General features: G+C 37.6%; 1 protein-coding gene across 1 annotated transcript in view; it reads right to left on the bottom strand.

The window, feature by feature from the left end:
- The window catches only part of RABGAP1L (RAB GTPase activating protein 1-like), a 225,654-nt gene that overhangs the window by 151,879 nt on the left and 64,676 nt on the right, over positions 1-9,099 (bottom strand). The window lies entirely within an intron of this gene.

The raw sequence follows: 9,099 nt of genomic DNA, 5'->3' as shown, positions 1-9,099 counted from the left end.
GGAACCAGCTGCAGCTTGGCAGTTGTATCTTGAGGTGTAGTATAAGCATCCCTATTTTAAAACACTATGGTATTTAGACAGGGTTAAAAAGCCCTTTTTGCTATGGGCTGCTTACAGGAACAGCTTGTCTCTTAACTACTATAATTACTGGGGAAAAAAGTTTCAGTTCACCCTCTAATATTTTATATCAAAACTAGCAATATAGTCCCTTTCACAACTGCTTTGTTGATGCTCTTCCAGAAGGTATTTTCCTTCAGCAGTGAGAAAAGATGGGGACAGTTGATCAAACTGACACTTGTACTCTCCCAGCCACCTTCCACAAAGACACAAAGCCACAGCTGGTCATTTTTCACTCACAATTTTATTCAGAGAGAAACAGCTGAAGTAAATTGTGCATTCTTTTCCTGACAGATCAAATATGGAAAGAACTATCTAGAGTTAGTAAAGTAATAAAGATGTAACAATGCAAGAGAGCAGGAAGGGAAGAGCAAACACTTTAGGTCAGCCCATAGCTCCTCTACCATCAATACTGTCTGCAACAGCAACTAGGAACAGAAGCCCAAGGACAAGTATAAGAAGGGGACAAACACACTGTGACAATTCTCCAATCAGTCTCCAAGGCTCTGGTGATCTATAGCATAAGGGCTTCCAAGCCAGAAGCGTGATGACAGCATTTAATGCACAATTCCTATTTGACTTTATCTGAATTTTAAACCTACATCAGCTTTTAACATCCAGATTGTCTTTTTTCAATTCCACAAATCAGTGCATATGGTTTGTTTTCATACTGCTGCCCTGATTTTATTTTTTTTTTTTACATTGGAAAAAAACAATGAGTAATTATATCCAGTTCTCCCCCACAATATCCACAGCCTTACAGACCTCTCATACTCCCCTCCACCTTAATCCTTTCATTTCTAGGCTGAAAAATCCTGGAGATTTTTGTTGTTTCTTAGAAAAGAGCAGTTCCTTTGTTAATTCCTCAGAACTCCTTCCACCTGTGCTACCACAGACTAGTTACACTCAGCATTCAGGCTGTAGGCACACCATGGTGATGGTACTAATGCTTACTAATAGTTTTCTTCATTACTTACATAATTACTAATATCTCAGTAATTTTGGAAAGTCATGGCTCATTAAACTACCATTTCCATAAGACAATTTACAGTAACCCAAAATACTTTTCCGTAAAGGAAATGGCCACAGTTCATTTGCTATCATACGAAAACTAAGAGCTGATTAGCTCCAGTATCAAAATTTGTATTTATCTTCTGAATTTCATCTGCCACTTGAAATTCAAACCTTTCGCCACATAATTTATCGAGTTATTCTTTGCCTACATCACATTTCAAATCTCTTTTTACCAATGTAAAACATTTAATTTTGCTGTAAATGTGTTTTTAAACTTACTCAATACCATTATTACAAAAGCACTTTGCTATTATTTTTATTTCCTTAAGTACATTACTAACATGGTTAAATTCATACAAGATGATCACTGAAGTGCAACTGAATCAACAACCATCCATCACAGACTTACTTTTCCCCTAAAAAGCTTTTCCACCCAGAATAAACCAGAAGAAAGGAGATGTAAATGCATAAGGATAACAGGGACAAGACTTCAGCTGCACTTTGGCAATAAACCTCATATAACTGCCATCAGAACCAAAGGGAATACAACAGACAGACACAGCATCTCCATAAATCCCATCCAACATACTGATTCTCCATCAAAACAGAGGGGTTTTTTGTTAGAAACAAATAAAATCAGTGGCAAATGCTTCAGCCCAACAGAAGAGGGTGGAGAACTTGTCATTTCTTCATAAGGCTTGTTGCCAAGACACTTGAAATCTAGTACATGAGGTACAGCAACAACTTATTTTAGATACAATGATATGCAGCCTAAATAGGTTTAAGACTAGATGCAGTTCCCTTAAAGAACATGATCTTTCTAATATTCTCAAAGATTTTTGCATAAGCCAAGTGAAGAACACATCTATATAACAGTAAAATAGAATGTAAAATTCAAATTCAAATTTAAAACTGAACTTTAAAAAAAACGAAACGCCAGAGGTCAAGTAAAGCACAGGCAGCAAAGGAAAAGAATTAATTGGTTGCAAGTTCTCAAGTTAAAAGATCACAGGAAGTCCTGAGTTGAAAAAATAAAAAATCTTAGAAACAATTTAATTATGATAGCATTTAGCTATGCATATATTCATTAGATTGCTTGCTTTTCTTCATGTCATCTTCATAAGCCAAGATGAGATATTGCCTGAACAATATTAAGTATCCAATATTACAAATAAAGCAGTTTTGGACAAAGTTCTTTAATTTATAGCCTGTGTTTGCTGTTTTGGCTTTGGTAACTTTAATATAGACTTAGCGTTTATCCAAGTCTTGCCACAAAGCAGCCCCCAAAGCCCTTGAAATGAAGAAAAAGCTGCCACTGAAACCTTGCCATCATATGACTCTCTACAACCATTATGTGTACCTAGTTGGATTAAAACTTGTTATAAAAATTGCAGTGTCCAAAATCTACCTGTTTATAATAAAATTATCTTATGAAGATCCTGTTCACCTACTGAGGGCACCAATGAAAAACAGACTAATTGTTCTTGACCTAATAACAATTAATTACTTGCAGCATGCAGATCTCTCTTTTTATATTAGAACATATTTTCTTACCATTAAAAACCCTAAGGAACAAAGCTCTACAAAACCCTGCTGAGGCAGTTTAAAGGTGTTACTGCCTTCAGCTGTCTGTCCCACCTCTTCCGTGGAAGAGAAGCTCCACAGAATCAAAGCACCAGCAGAGGACACACACCAGCATTCTCTGCCCTACAGCCCTTCCTGCTGCCCAAGCTGGGTTAGTGCTGAGCTGCCAGGCTGGCCTGAAACAGCCCTGCCAAGAGGAGAGGAGGTACATGCTTCAATCTGCTGCCAGAACAGTCACAATTCAAACCACCACAGGTTTAGTCAGTGAGCATGAATCAGAGGTTTAAATGGCACACTGTTCTGAGGGAGAGCTACATGAATCCCAGCAGATAACAGGGGGTATACAAATTCCTCAGTGACAAGACTGTTTTGTAGGTGACAATCCTCATTTAAGCACAGATGTGAACACGGAGATAGAGCAATGCAGTGGCATGAAGGTAAAAGGTCACCTGCTCTCCGTGTGTGTGTCCCCAAGGCCACCACTTCACTTGGGCTCATCAGATGCAGTAACAACATGCAAGAGATGAGGAGCAGTCCACCAGAGGAAAGGTCAGCTCTTCTGCCTCAAGACACACTTCTCCACCATAAAACAGCTAATGAGAACCTGTATGCTATAATCATTTAATAAACAACAAAAACCTGTGTCTTCTCTAGGTCTGAACTAATTATGGAAAATACAATTTGTCCATTTACAAATCTAAACTTAGATGGCACATATGCAGAAGTATCAATAACACTGGAGAGTTCACAAAAGGACTAGAAACCCTCACCTGGTACTGGTATTGAAGACTTTTCTATCTAAAGTGTATGAAATTCAAAGCAGTACATATTCTACACTTCTTTCTTTCCCAAGGACACTCTATTGTACCTTCCCAAACCCTCATCCTAGCCATCATTTAAATATCTCATAAAATGGATTACTTCTGTGCTGAAAAAAAATTGTACTTATTCAAATAATTTACAGGAGCGGTGGGGAAAGACAAACACATCATGTGTTTCATTTAAAGAAAAAAAACAAAAGCAAAGCTATTGAGAAGCAGAAATGCCTTTATATCATTAATGCTGACACCTCTGAGCCTCCCCCTCTCCAAACCTTGCTGTCTTGTCACTTTCTCTAATACTGCTGGTTGTAAAATTTGCTTTGAGGCAGGGATGAACATCCCATACAAAAGTGAAACCCTTTTCCCTGGTAATAGCTGCACTTAGCAAAGCTTCATTTTGATCTGAATCACCTTGTCTTGGTTCAGACTGAGCTACACAGGTATTAAAATGAAAAGCCTTCGGCGTTGCTGTCACATTCTTCACAAGAGGGTTAAGTTTGGCAGCACTTGGCATAAGACTGTGATAAAAACCCAAAGATCTACAGGCATTTTTACTGCCTGAAATTGCTTTTCCCATACTCATGCCAGTGCAGCTGAAAGCACTAAGGTTTTCTTCTAGTCACCCTACCTTTCGCAGTACTTGGACAACAGAAAAGTCCACAGAAATTATGGATGTAAAATTGAGGGGGGTTTTGTATTTTCTTTGCCATTAACAGCTTATCCTCCATTCACATTTAGCACTTGAAGTTCATGGAGCTCAAATCACATTTTCTGGAAGGATTATCCTAACATCAGATGGAGAAAGGAGTAATTTTATTTAACATTGGCTAGAAAAATCTGTGAGTAGGTATGTCCTTCTGTATTGCTTTCGTCTCACTTAATCTACAATAATGACATAGTCTTTTGTAAACAATTAATTATGTTTAATGGCTGCAGAGATCGATGTGCAAATTTAGTACAGACCAAAAAAATTAAACATTATTAATATTATTAAAATGGGGAACAAGTAAGATTTTATTTGAACTTTGTATTTGGTTTAGCAAAAATAATGTAATAATTGGAAAACACTATCTTTAAGCAATGTTGCAGGCAGTGCTGCAAGTAACAGGAAATCAACCTCAGTGATGTGTCCATTTCTGGAAAGGCCTAATAGTTAATAAAGAAATATTTGGTTTTGCCATTCAAGTGACATACATAAAATATTTTAATAAAAAGCACCCAACAAAATAGTTCTAATTGAGTTCATTAGTAGAATGATGCAGCACTCCATCCGTGTAACAGCCTAAAGAGAGAGAGAAAGCACCGGGAGGATCAAGTCAAAGGCTTAAACTTATCCTTTTGGTGACAGTGACAATAAAAATGAAAGATCTGCAAATTAGCTGATCCTGGAGGATGGCTGGGGAGGCCAAGGCCACCTTTATTGACATTCTACCCCCACAGCAACATTGGCCTTGAGAACCTCTGGCACTGCTCCTTGGCAAAGTCAGCCCCAGGACCATCATGTTGCTAGGCACACTGCAACCAAGCTGGAGATCTGTTAAAGGGATATTCCCACCACGAGCAGCAGCTTGGATTTAGAGATACAGATTCTCAGCATTCAAACAGTAGCATTAAATAAAAAATCCAAATATTTATTTGCTTGGCTACAACCGTAATACAGAAAGCTAAAATAGCTTCATGTTGAGAACCAACTGTGAGACAGTATAAAATCTGATGCATTTCCCATCAACTCCAATATCCTGTTGCAAAAACTTTTTCTTTTTTTTTTAATAGTTAAATTTAAATGGTCATACATAAAATGGTTAATGTACCAGCTATTAATGACATTGATACACTTTTGTCAATAGCCAATATTTAATACTGACTGGTAAGTTATTGTAAAAAAAAAAAGACATTATTTGTTTTGCTGGGTGTGAAAACCAAGCATGCTCAAAGATACTCAGTTGTCAAACACTAATGAATTAAAAATATTCACAAAAACAAGATAAGTGCTGTTTTTCAAAGGTCGTCATAAACTGGTTCAATAAAGCAAAGCACTCCAGAGAAGAAGCACACAGATTCTGCACAAAAATAAACCTAGCATGATACCTCATGGTTTACCAAGTACAATTACAAAATGGATTCTTAAGCAGAAACAGGGGAAAAAAATATGAAACTATAAGACTGTACGCAAACTTTTAAAAGACAGCATTGTGCTTTTCATTACAAGAGTATGCTCTCACTTTAAAGAACGGTATTTCAAGGGTAAATTAATTAAGCTGTTCCAGAAAATAAAGGAAGCACATAGAATCTGGTGAAGAAAGAATTACTTTTCTGGTAGCATTTTTCTGCCATTACAGACATTTTTTTGACTTTCCCTTAGGCTGGAGACATGAGATTCCAAAAACAGTAACGCAACTGACCTTCATGTAGCCTCCTTTACACTACAAGTGTAATACTCAAAAGAACACGACACAACGTAATCTACTTGCACAAAGGAGCATCAAACCCAAAACATTCTATGATTTTATATATATATCACAGAATCAGAGATTGGACAGGGTTGGAAGGGACCTCTGGAGATCATCTACTCTGAAACCCCTGCTAGAGCAAGATACCCTAGAGCAGATTACACAGGAACACATCCAGGCAGGTTTTTAATGTCTCCAGGGCCAGAAACTCCACAACCTCCCTATACAGCTTGTTCCAGTGCTCTGTTCCCTTCAGAGTCAAGTAGTGTGGTTTTTTAATTTATTTATATTATTTGCTTTCCTATTAGGTGTATCTCTTCACTTTAGTATTTCACATACATTGTCTGCTCATGGCTTTTCCTTTTTTAAAGGAATCTGAAATTTTAGGGAAGTGTCTTCATGTACAGATACATTGAGGGAGTTATTATTAACTACATGATCAATGATTATTTTTTTTCTTGTGATTTCTTTGGTCTGTGTCTGGTCACCTACTTACTAGGTATTTCATAAGTCATAAAGATCTTTAGGCACATTAAAGTGGGACATGTACTTCTGGTGCCAACTTTAAAAGTCTCATTCTTTAATCAGATTTTAATACAAAAGCATGGGATATTATATAATGACAGAATGAAAATCAAAAGTGACAGATTGGGTGACTGGAATTCCTACTGGACTTTTTTATTCATCAAAACGTTCAGGCTTCTAATTTTGGAAGATAATTTAGCACCAGCTGGAATCCTCAGACAGCATTAGTAAAACAATAACAAACCTCCCTCAAATAAAATTTTAAATCACGAGTTTAGAAAACACTTTCAAAAAATGAAACACATTTACTACATTTAAAAATTCATGTGACCGACCACCAGGTCAAATTCTGTCATCTGGGAATAAGCAAGAAGAAATGCAGTATTTGACTGCACTGAGGATGTTTAATTTGACAGATTTGAGACCAGAAGACAGGCTGAAGTATGACTTTGCAGCAACTGCAACTCAGGGTCTGGACAGCAAACTGGCTTTACCTTGTTGGTGAAAGAATGCTAAGATTTAAGAAACAAACCCCCCAAACAAGGACGAAGAACCTAGGAACCTACAATTGGTTTGCAGGATATTGGATTTCTATAAGATTCTCTCCCTCCAAGGATAGCCTGAGAAAAAAGGAAATACTGAGTCCCACCTGAGAACTCCACAAGCTCAATACGATGGTAGAGAGAAAAGTATTGCTAACTCTGTCCTTAAGGGCAAGAAGCCGGTGGGCTGGCGAGTAAACCTTGTGCCACAGCCCCCGAAGTGAAACTCCCTTTTTGACCTTCCCTTTGCAGGCAACAAAGCTTCAAGTTGCTGCACATCACCTCCGTTTACTGAGGTTATACAAGCAGGGTTCAACTAAGGCACTGCCGATACAAATGAGTTAGCTTGTGTATTTCTACATGTTTGTAGTCACAGTACCGCGCTAACCAAGCATCTACTGCCTCCAGGCTGTGTTTAATAAAAGGTTAATTCAACTCCAAGCATCTTCTAGAATTTTTCTTGAATTTCAGGAGGTGCCACAGAAACTTGTTACTAGCAAAGCCAACAAGAACCAGAACCAGTAAGCAGCCAGCTCTGAAGCACAGATATAAAACTGCTTTTATTGGTATGAAACCAGTCTCATGAGTTGTGAGAAATCAGGTATTTCATTGTTCTAACTCTTGCATGCTGAGAACCTATTAAGCAGGAAACAATGACTAAATAATGACAAAATTAAATCCAAGTCGTGTTTGTAAGAAGAGATGGAGTTACATAACCTTACAGAGCAGCCTTCAGCCATAAAGAGCCTTCTGAAACAAAGTTAACTTTTCAAAAGAAGGCAGCAGACACACTCCTGTAGACATGAAGCATTAGGAGATACATGCAAAGAACAGTCCTAATTTTTTCCATAATATCTGTCAGGTCTAACTGTCAGCAACAGCTCAGCTTAGCTAGAGGAATGTTTCAAGTCATATTTGAATCTGCCTTGAAGATTGTACAACACTAGATAAGGTTGTATAAATGTTTAAGACAGCAAGTAAGCAGCTTTGAGGTTTGGTTTTTAAATTGTTCATCACTCTTGAGTCCTAACCCAAAAGAACTTTCAGAGAACAGGGTGTAACACCAGGGAACTAAAGTCAAGGCTGGTTTTGATATACATAATACTACTTTATTCCATTGTTTCAACTTTCTTACAGGTTTAAAAACCGTACAGGGGTTCAGAACCACCTCAATGGAACAAGAATACATAACTAAGGGAGACCTAGAGTCAAACCACAGAACTGTGCAAGCGTGGCCAACTTCCGTCACAAAAAGTAATAGGCACAATCTTTACATATGCATTTTGGTGAAAGAAGGAATAATAGTGCAGTGTTAAAAGGCACCAATAATCAGTAATTGGGCCTTTTTAAAAAGCCAATAACCACGTAAGAAAATTACATTTGGTTCAAAATAATAATTTAAATATTTTCTTGCTTGGCATGCATCTGAACCCCTGGCAACTTATTACACAAACACAATGTGTGCCCTTGCAAAATAAAAAAGATTTCGTAAGTGGACCTGAAAATCAGTTTAGTACAAAAGGAAACTCTGAAGCACTTTGCCTGTATTTAATACTAAACTGCCTTGTTCCCCCCCCTCCAAGAACACTTGTCTAACAAACAGCTATTCAAAAACTGCACAGAAGTATTTCTCTTAAAGCAAGTGTAGTTTTTAAATCCTGTAGCATTGACCTATTCCATGTGCTATGAAAACATTAGGCACAGACCACAAGTTACATTTTCTCTAAAAAAAATACAGTATGTGCAAGCTAGGTTCACACAATGGGTTGACAGCTACAACAGTAAGCTGTTTAGACTTCCCAAAGAAAAGGGCTAGTTAGTTTTAATTTTCTAAGCAGTGATGCACACTGCTGTGTGCAATTACCTTATTTGCATTCGGATTATCTGTGTAGCCAATAAAGGAAAAGCTTTAGTACACCCTAAAGGACACTACAGCAATATTGTGTGCTAATTTAACAGGATCAAGAGAATGAAAGATTGAAGAAGTCATTGTACATGGGCAGCTGTACTTAGCCAGCCAGCCAGGAAGGGCTGTTGCCTTCAGCA

This window comes from Chaetura pelagica, unplaced genomic scaffold, assembly GCF_000747805.2.
Source record: "Chaetura pelagica isolate M959 unplaced genomic scaffold, ChaPel_1.0 scaffold363, whole genome shotgun sequence".
NCBI lineage: Eukaryota > Metazoa > Chordata > Aves > Apodiformes > Apodidae > Chaetura > Chaetura pelagica.
Note: the sequence above shows the minus strand (reverse complement) of the source record. Positions and strands in the feature narration are given on the sequence as shown.